We start from the raw sequence: 10,358 nt of genomic DNA on the forward strand, positions 1-10,358 counted from the left end.
TGCAGGGACTATCAAATTTCATATCTTCAAATTTCGAGTTTCCAACTGTTGCGGCCAATCGCCTCGTCGTCCGATCGCCGGGGAGCGTGCACCTGCAAAAGGAAGTCCGCACTGACCGGAGGCGGCTCCGGCGAGGACCCTCCGACGGTCAAGTCAGAGAGGTGACTGGGCAACAGTGAAATGTAGACAGAGAGCTCTGAGAGAGAGAGAGAAAAAGAGGGGCGAGCCTGCGTTTGTGGGAGAGACGGAGCGGATCGATCCCTTGCACTGTTGCCTTCCCCGGTATATATAGTGGAGCACGGTACGGCGCCGTCATTAATGGCGCGGACAAGTGAGGAACTATCAACTCACTGTGGACTGTCAGAGTCGCCGTGAAAACGTCATGTCGCCGTGTGGCTGTCCAATCACCAGGGTTGACCATGCCCTGTGCGGGACAATGCCCCTAGGTAGCCGTGCCGCATGTCCGTGTCAGAGCTGACAGCGTCCGGCGGCTGTACGGTGGTTGGAGGAGCCGACCGACCCAAAGTCGGTAGCCAGCTGAGTGGTGTCGGGCCCCTCCATTGGTCGGCGAGCATCTTGTGAGTCGGCCATCAGTCCACTGGGTTCAGTCGGTCGGGATGGATACGCCCGACATATCCCCAGTCGGCGATGGATTGCTGAATGGCCGGCGATGGCATCCGTTAGTTGGTCGCCCCGACCGTCGATCGGTCGGGTTCTCGCCCAGTCGGAGTCGGTCGATCCGGCAGTCGGTCGGGCCGATGGTCGGTCCGCCAGTCGGTCGGTCGGGCCGTGTGTCAGTCGGTCCGCCAGTCGGTCGGTCGGTAGGGCCGTCGGTCGGTCGGTGGGTATCCCCCAACAGTTGCCCCCCTCCGCTCCTAAGTCGGGTGGTGAGCTGGCCGATGCTTTCATTCGGGCAGCGATCCCGGACGACTGGGAGTGGATTTGTCGCATGTGTAGATCCGACCGTACCGCCTGATGACCTGATGTCAGACGCCTCATGAATGCCAAGCGACCCGGACGTCTAGTCGATGTTAGAAGTCACGTCGGCGTCAGGTGTCAGACGCCACGTCTTGTCGTCGTCAGACGCTACGTCGGTGTCAGAAGATCGGGCGCCGGACGATACGGCGTCCGACGACCGGATATTCGGCGCCGATCGCGCGAGAGTGGGGCGCTGTCAGGCGTCCCATCGGGAACGCGAATCGGCGCGGGCGCATCAATGCGGAGCCGCTCCCCGTGTGCCGCGTGTCAAGGTGGTTGGCCGGCGCCCCTCCGGCATTTAATGTGGGCGGTGCGGCCGTCCCGGGACGGGGCGCGCCGACTCGTCCGCCAATCGGCGGGCGCCACGCGTCGCGCATCTGCAGGTCTTCGGTCGGCGCGGAAGCATCTCGGCCGTCGGTCGGCCCTATATATATAGGACCTCCCGGACCCCTGACCCACACTTGCCACATTTCGCTGGGGAAACTCTGTCCGGGCGATTTCTCAGTCGTCGCGGGCAGAGCTCTTCTTCGCTTGCGGAGGGTCCATCTGGTTCGTGGTCCCCTCTTCTCCTTCTTCTTCCTTTTCTTCTCTTTCTTTTCTTTTGGTTCCGGCATAATGACCAGGAAACCGACCCAGGGAGCTCGGTCGGGGAACCCGACCGACGACTCCCGATCGGCTCCGGAAGATGAGGCCTCCTCGCTTTCGGGGCCGAACGTCGATCGGCTTCGGGAGCACTATCGCATCCCGGAGCAGTTTCGGCTCTCTGCTCCAGGAGCCGGCGGTCGGGTCAACAACCCTCCGCCTGGCGATCTGGCGCTGTATGTTGAAGACCTTCGCGCGGGTCTTCGACTTCCGATTCCGGAGTTCGTCCGGAATCTACTTGATTACTACGGACTCTGTCCGGCGCAACTGGCGCCGAACTCTGTTCGTTTAATCATTTCCTTCGCGCTGTTGTGTCAGCTCTTGCCGACCAACCCCCGCGTTTCACTCTTCCGGGCATTCTTTGTGCTCCGACCCCACCCTAAAGCCCGAGGGTGGTGGCTCTTCAACCCCCGGAAGGGTCTTGCTTTCATAACTGGTCTTCCATCGTCCATTCATGGATGGAAGAACCAGTTTTTCTTTGTTTCCTCCTCTTCTCCTTGGGGCTTTCCTTCCCGTGGGGTGTGCCCCGAACGAAGCCAACGACAACAGTCGGGTGGAGGCGGACGACCGGGAGGACTTCCACCGACTGAAGGATATGTCGGTACCGAAGCAGAGGGAGCTTGTTACCGAACAAGCTCTCTATGACGCCGGCTTGAGTTGGTCCCCCGAATAGGTATCGCCCGATCCCCCGGCTTCTCTTTTTGTTCGGCTTTTGGTCAGCTTTTGGTCCAGCCTTTAACGTTCTGTCGGTATTGCAGGGACACCACCGAGGATGAGGCCGACGGATGCCGAGATTCGGCAGTTGCCACGAGGAAGAGGCCAGCGTCGGGGGCCGGCCCTTCGCGCCCTGCAAAGAAACCAACTCCAGCTCCGCCGACCGTCGAGGCGTCGGCGACCGACCAGTCGGAGCCGGTGATAGCCCTCGCGGCTCCGACGGTCCCAATGGAAGAGAGGCCGACTGAGGAAGCGGCCGAGGGGACATCGTGGCTTCGCCGGTGCGGGTGGAGCCGGATGATGTTCGGGAAACCGAACATCGTCCGGCGGCGTCCGTTGGCGCAACGGGGGGCGCCGGGTCGAACTCCAGCGTCCCATCGCTGCCAGTCCCGTCGGTCGGGGCAGCTGATCGGGGGAAGCCCCGATGGAGCCCGCGGAGGAGGAAGGTCGGGGAGCCGCTCAATGCCTCCAGCACATACTACCCCGAGGGGCGTCGGCGTTGGCCGACCATAACCTTGCGAGGAGGTTGTGCCAAGGGATCCTCCTCCCAGCCGACGTAGAGTCGCTGCGATCTCGGCAGGTGACCGAGATGTTGTCGCGGTTCTACCCGACGATGGTTGAGGTAAGCTTTGCATCATCTTTCCTTAGAAATTTTCCTTAGAAATTTTGTTTGTCATACGATTCTGACGAAGCTTTTTTCCATCGGCAGCTGATCTTCACAATGTCCGAACTGGAGGCCGGATACCGAAGGTTCGGCGACGTTCGGGCAGCCTTCAAGGAGAGGTCGGCGGCGGCCAAGGCTGAGAGGGCAATGTTGGCCGACCAACTCCAGCAGTCGGCCGACCGGGAGGCCAAGTTAGTCGACGAGGTCTCCCGGCTTGGGTCCGAACTCCGGTCGGCCAAGAAGGAGGCCAAGCACAAAGGTCGGGCCGTACGTCGCCTTCGACGCGAACGGGATGGTGCCACGCCGAACTCCAAGGGGAACGCGAGCAACTCGGGTCAGCCTGGAGAAGCTCGCGAAGCCGAAGAGGAGCTGTCCATCGTCCAGATCGACGCCGAAATGGCGAGGGTCGAAGCGAAGTCGGCGAGGCAGGAGCTCGCCCGAGCTGAGGACGAGGCAAGGTCGGTGAGGGAGTCAGCCGATCGGGCGGTGGAGGACTTTCGGTCCTCCGACCAATACCGGGAGGAGATGCTCGAATCGGGCTTCGCCTCATACCGGGTCGGGTTCGAGGACGGTCGGGACGCCGTCCAAGACTTGTACCCGGAGCTGGACGTCAGCCGCGTCGTTCCGCCGCTAGCCGAGGAGGAAGAGCCAAAGGAGAAGGAACCGAGGAGATGGCCGACCAGCCGTCGGGAGGCGTCGTCGTGACGGAGGAAGCCATCCCGGAGCAGGTGCCGACCGAAGTTCCTTGCCGACTGAAGCCCATCCACCGGCCGCCGACCCAGCGCCGCCATGGCCGAGACGCCGATCATCCCCGATCCTCCGTCGGTCGAAGAGATCGATTAGGACGGATGATCGGCCCTGCCGACTATCTTCGCCTTTTTTGTTTTCTGAGAATACATGTAACGGGCTTCGACCCGACTTTGTAATTTCTTTTCATCAATGAATGAAACTTTTTTTTTTCTTCTTGTTTGTAATGCCGATCATTGCTGCGATGTCGAACTTTAGTTGCTAACTTAAGTAAGTTGCTGACTCACGTAAGTCGGTAGGACTTCGATAACTTCGCAGCCCTGAAAGTAGAATGTGTCCTGACTTTAGGTCGGTTTCCGATAGTCGAAGTCGTCAGTCGGGTGCATCTGTTGAGTCGGGAGCCGACCGAACCTGGTAAAGGTTCGGTAGTCGGGCTTCTGTAGATGCGTTTAGTCGGTCGTCGTCCGGCGTAGTGTCGGGGGAACGATAGTTAGTCGGGTCCCCATACTCTTGCGTCGGGTTCTGTGTCTTCCGACAGACAGTAGCAAGCCGAATGTCGTTCAGTCGGCCGTAGGTCGGTCGGCAAGTCATGGATGCGACTAAGGTCGCGTCGTGTGATAGACGGTGGTAAGCCGAATATCCCTCGACTGGCCTTAGCCTGGTCGAAAGTCGCGACAATAGTCGCGTGGGCTTTTAGCCTTTCTTTGGTCGGGGCCCGATCGGCCTGTCGGCCGGTGGATCTGCCCAAAATTCGACCGTAGAAGGAGTATGAACTCCCGTCGCAACAGATGCATCGGCCTTCGTCAGGGGCGGATGTGTTGCCGAAAGTCGAAGGAGTGTAACTCCCATTTATAAGAGTCCGTCGGCCCTTGTGAGGGTCCGACGCGTCGTCGAAGGAGCGTTAACTCCCGTCATTGTAGATGCGTCGGCGCTTCGCAAGAGTCCGACGCGTTACCGACGGAGAGGTCGTCGGTTTTAGGTGGATGCTAGGCCACGTTGATATGTAGGGGCTGAGTACCGATCATTAGTTGAAGAGTTAAAACTCCGAACTTTCAAACTGAACTTGTATTCCGACTTTTGAATTACAGAATTCACTGGTAATACAGCTTCAAGTTGTCGGCGTTCCAAGTCCGGGGAATGGGCTTCCCTTCAAGGGTCTCCAGCCGATAGGCTCTCGGTCCGAAGGTATCTGCAACCTTGTAGGGTCCTTCCCAGTTTGGAGCCAGCTTCCCTTGGTCCAAGGGCTTCGACACTTCTGTCTTCCTCAAGACCAGGTCGCCAGGCCTGAAGAGCTTTGGTTTGACCTTGGCGTTGTAGTACCGGGCGACCCTCTGTCGGTATGAAGCCATTCGGATTTGAGCCTCATCTCGCAGCTCGGGGAGGAGGTCTAGGTCAGCCCTCCGACTCTCAGAGTTGTCTGGCTCTCGGTACTGCTCGACCCTTGAAGATGGTAGGCCAATCTCGAGCGGGATCATCGCCTCTGTCCCGTAGGCCAAGCTGAACGGCGACTCCCCGGTCGGGACCCGGGGGGTCGTTCGGTAAGCCCACAGAACGGAGCCCAGCTCATCGACCCAGAGACCTTTGGCTTCATTCAGTCGGGTCTTGAGTCCGTGAAGCAAGGTTCGGTTGGTCACCTCAACCTCACCGTTGGACTGTGGGTGCCCGACGGAAGTCAGTCGGTGGCGAATGTGGTACTTGGCGCAGAAGTCTTTGAAGTCTTGGTTGTCGAATTGTCGTCCGTTGTCGGTGATGATGGTGTGCGGCAATCCGAACCTAAAGATGATGGACTTTTGGATGAAGTCCTCCATCTTCCGCTCAGTGATCTGCGTCAAGGGTTCGACCTCGACCCACTTCGTGAAGTAGTCGATGGCGACAACGATGAACTTCCTTTGGCCCGACGCTGGTGGGAACGGACCGAGAATGTCGACCCCCCACTGGGCGAAGGGCCACGGAGCAACAATGGGAGTGATTTGGCTGGCCGGTTGGTGCTGAATATTGGCATACTTTTGGCATTGCTCGCACCTCCGGACCAACTCTGCTGCATCCTTCTTCATGGTCGGCCAGTAGTAGCCTTGTCGCAGGACCTTGAAGGCTAGGGACTTGCCCCCCAAGTGGTTCCCGCAAATTCCTTCGTGAACCTCTCGGAGAGCGTAGTCGGCGTCGGTCGGCCCCAAACACCTGAGCAGAGGGAGGGAGAACGACCTTTTGTAGAGTCGGCCGTCCATGATCACATACTGCGACGCCGACCATCGGAGTCGCCTGGACTCCGCGGGATCTTCGGGACTGATCCCGTCGGTCAGGTACCGGACGATCGGGTCCATCCAACTTGGTTCGGACGTTAGCTGCTGCACTTCTTCGATCCGATCGATGCTCGGCTGCTGGAGGTTTTCGACGAACGTCCGACCCAAAGAGTCGTAGGCCGACGTTGCCAATCTGGATAGAGCATCGGCACGGGCGTTCTCCGTCCTGGGGATGTGGGAGATCTCGAAATACTCGAGGCGTGCCACGAGGTCCTTCACTTTCTGAAGGTACTTGATCATGGTCGGATCTCGCGCCTCGAATTCTCCCTTGACCTGCCCCACGATCAGCTGAGAGTCGGAGAATGCCCGGAGGCTGTCGATGCCCAGCTCCTTCGCCATCCTCAAGCCCGCGAGGAGTGCCTCGTATTCGGCTTGATTGTTGGAGGCCTTGAAGTCGAACTGGAGGGCGTACTCGGTGACCACCCCATCCGAATTCGTGAGCAGGAGCCCGGCCCCGCTTCCCTGAGCGTTGGAGGCTCCGTCGATGTGGAGTACCCAGGTGGAGATCGGATCTGGCTCAGAGACCTTATCTCGTCCCGGGTCTTCTGCTCCTGACTCTTGGTCGGTCGTCGGGCATTCGGCGATGAAGTCGGCCAAGACCTGGGCCTTCAGGGTAGGCCTTGGTCGGTACTGAATGTCGAACTCGCTAAGCTTCATTGCCCACTTAGCGAGTCGTCCGGATGTGTCGGGTCGGCGCAGTATTGCCCTCAGGGGCTGGTTGGTGAGTACCACGATGGCGTGGGCCTGGAAGTATGGTCGAAGCCGTTGCACGGAGACGGTCAGGGCGAAAATCATCTTTTCCGTCTCCGAATATCTGGCTTCGGCGCCGTGGAGCACTTTGCTGGTGTAGTAGATGGGCTGATGAGTTCGGCACTCGTTTTCCCGAACGAGCACCGAACTGATCGCCTCGGAAGATATGGCCAAGTAGAGATACAAGGTCTCCCCGACCTGCGGCTTTACGAGCAGCGGTGGGGAAGCCAGGTACCTTTTCAGGTCTTCGAAGGCCTACTCGCACTCATCCGACCAAGAGAAACCGTTCGCTTGACGCAGAATCTTGAAGAACGGGAGGCACCTTTCAGCCGACCGGGAAATGAATCGGCTAAGAGCGATGATTCTTCCGTTCAGCTGTTGAACCTCCTTCTTGGTGTTCGGATGACGCAGGTCGAGGATTGCCTTTATCTTCTCAGGGTTGGCCTCGATCCCTCTCTGAGAAATGAGGAATCCGAGGAACTTCCCTGAGGTCACCCCGAAAGCACACTTGGTCGGGTTGAGCTTCATTCGGTGTCGTCGTAGGGTGCAAAAGGTCTCCTCGAGATCCTGAACATGGTCCGGGATCTGCGTGCTCTTCACCAGCATGTCGTCCACGTACACCTCCATGTTCCGCCCGATCTGGTCTTTGAAGACCCTATTGACGAGCCGCTGGTAGGTGGCGCCGGCGTTCTTCAATCCGAAGGGCATCACCCTGTAACAGTAGAGACCCTTGGGAGTCACGAACGCAGTGTGCTCCTCATCCTCAGGTGCCATCCGGATCTGGTTGTACCCGGCAAAGGCGTCCATGAAGCTGAGCAGTCGAAATCCGGACGTCGCATCCACCAGCTGGTCAATCTTCGGAAGTGGGAAGCTATCCTTTGGGCAGGCTCTGTTGAGGTCGGTATAGTCGATGCAGATCCTCCACTTCCCGTTGGCTTTTCTTGACCATGACAACGTTGGCGAGCCAATCGGGATACGTGGATTCCCGAATGAAGCCTGCTTCGAGTAGCTTGTCCACTTCTTCATCAATGGCCCTCTGCCTTTCTGGGGCGAAGGACCTTTTCTTCTGCCTCACCGGCTTCATCGTCGGGTCGATGTTGAGTCGGTGAGTTATCGTTTCCGGAGGGATGCCCGACATATCCGCTACTGACCAAGCAAATATGTCGGCATTGGCCATCAGCAGCTCCGCCAGTCGGTGTCGTTCGGCGTCGGGCAATTGAGATCCGACCCAAACTTTTCTGTCGGGATTTTCTCCTATCAGGATCGCCTCGAGCTGCTCGACGGGCGAACCTCGTTCCTCCTCCTCCCGTTGGTCCAGCTTGTCGATTGTCAGAGGATCCTTCGTCTCGTCGCTTTGAGCGGAGATTTGGAAGCATCGTCGGGCGAGCTGTTGATCTCCGCGCATCTCCCCGACTCCATTTTTGGTTGGAAACCGGACAAGGAGATGGTACGTCGAGACGATCGCCTTGAGGGCGTTCAGTCCGGGTCGTCCGAGTATGGCGTTGTAGGCCGAAGGAACTTGGACGACCGCGAAAGTGAGGAAGACCGTGCTTTGCCGTGGTTCGGTGCCGACCGTCACGGGCAGGGTGATTTCTCCTTCTGTCGTGACGGTGTCTCCGGCAAAGCCGATCAGGGGCGCAGGGACCCTCCTAAGTCGGTCAATTGACAGTCGCATTCGGGAGAAGGTCGAGTAAAACAAGATATTTGTCGAGCTTCCATTATCAACAAAAATTCGTTTTACATCATAATTGGCTATTATCGCCGACACAACAACAGCGTCGTCATGGGGAGTCTGGATGCCCCGAACGTCGTCTTCCGTGAAGGTGATTACGTCGTCCGGGCGTGGCCTTTTCGTCGGCTCCCCTCCTGCAGACGTCCCCGGTCCCAGCCGTTTGGAGATCATGTTGATGACTCCAGCCGTCGGCTGGTTGGTCGGCGCCTCTTCAGTCGGCTGGGGGTGTCGATCAGCAATCGGTTGGGTCGGCGGACCCTTCCGAAATTTGCCGAGGTACCCTCGGCGGATGAGGTTTTCAATCTCATCCTTCAACTGGATGCACCGCTCGGTGTCGTGGCCGTGGCTTCGATGGAACCGACAGTACTTCCGACGGTCGAGGCCTTTTGCAGTACTTCCGACGGTCGAGGCCTTTTGCCTTCAGAGGCGGAGGCCGTCGCAGGTATTCCTTTCCCTCAATCTCCATCAGGATCTGCGCACGGGGAGCGGAGAGAGGAGTGTAGGAGTCGTACCTGGGACGCACCGGCTTCGAAGTCTGCCGTCGGGGCGATTTTTGGATCTGTCGGGGTGGAGAGAGCCGACTATCGGTCGGGGGCCTGCTTGGTTCGGCGGGCTCCCGACCTTTCCTCCGCTTCTCCTTCGGGCCTCTGGGCTCGGCCAAGCGTCGGTCGGACGCTCCTTCGTCCGCGCGCATATACTTGTATGCGCGCTCCAGTAGTTCGGCATAAGTCCGGGGGAGGGTCTTGTCCAGAGAATAAATGAATCGGGACACCCTCAAGCCCCGCTTCATGGCTGAAACAGCCATGTCTTCATTGAGGTCCCAGACCTCGAGCGTGGCCGTGTTGAATCGCGCCACGAAGTGTCGGAGCGTCTCGTTTTCCCCCTGCTTGAGGGAGAAAAGGCTGTCCGACGTTCGCGGCGGCTTTCGGCTGGTGCTGAAATGGGCCACGAACGAATGCTCGAGCTGGCCGAAGGAATGGATACTGCCCGATCGAAGACTAGAGTACCAAGCCCTGGCAGCCTTGCGGAGTGTGACGGGGAAGCCGATGCAGAAAAGAGCGTCGGTTGCCCCTTGAATCGTCATGAGAGCTTTATAGCTCTCGAGGTGGTCGACTGGGTCGGTGGAGCCGTCGTATGGCTCCACGTTCGGCATTTTGAACCGATTGGGAATCGGCTCGTCGAGGACCAGTCGGGAGAGAGGTTGGGCGGTCTGGAAGTCGACGTCGTTCGAAGACTTCTGGCCGTCCATCTGCAGTTGAGCGAGTCGGCGGTCGATTTCCTCGAACCGTTGCTCGTAGTCGTCCGCTCGTCGATGCTGGGAGACCCCGGGGGTGGAGTCTCCGGAAGATTCCGAAAGGGAGGCCGACGGTGTGCGCGGCCGCTTCTCCTTCCTTGCCCGTTCCAACGGGGAGGGAGAGGGCCGCTGGGACCGTCGGTCGTCGCGCCGTGGTCGTCCCTCCTCCTCTCCGTGGGAGCGCTGTTGGGAGCGCTCGCATGGGGGCGACGGGGATCGGCGCGATCGTCGGTGGCTGGTCCTGGAAGGCATAGGCCGGGCCGCCGGCTGCTGCTGGAGGCTTTTGACTGCATCGGTCAGTACTGTCATCTGCCGTACGATGGCCGCGATCTGGGCCTCCGTGGTCACTGCAGGGCGCGGAGAGCTAGGCTCCGCCGCCGGTGGGGGCGGGGAGGCCTCTTCCCGGTGGGAAGAGCGCCTCACCGACCCGGTGACTCTCGATCGTTGAGCTCTTGTCTTTGTCATGCTGTGTACCCCTACCTGGCGCGCCAATCTGTTGCGGCCAATCGCCTCGTCGCCTGATCGCCGGGAAGCGTG

The sequence above is a fragment of the Elaeis guineensis genome, chromosome 5 (genome assembly GCF_000442705.2).
Source record: "Elaeis guineensis isolate ETL-2024a chromosome 5, EG11, whole genome shotgun sequence".
Lineage (NCBI taxonomy): Eukaryota > Viridiplantae > Streptophyta > Magnoliopsida > Arecales > Arecaceae > Elaeis > Elaeis guineensis.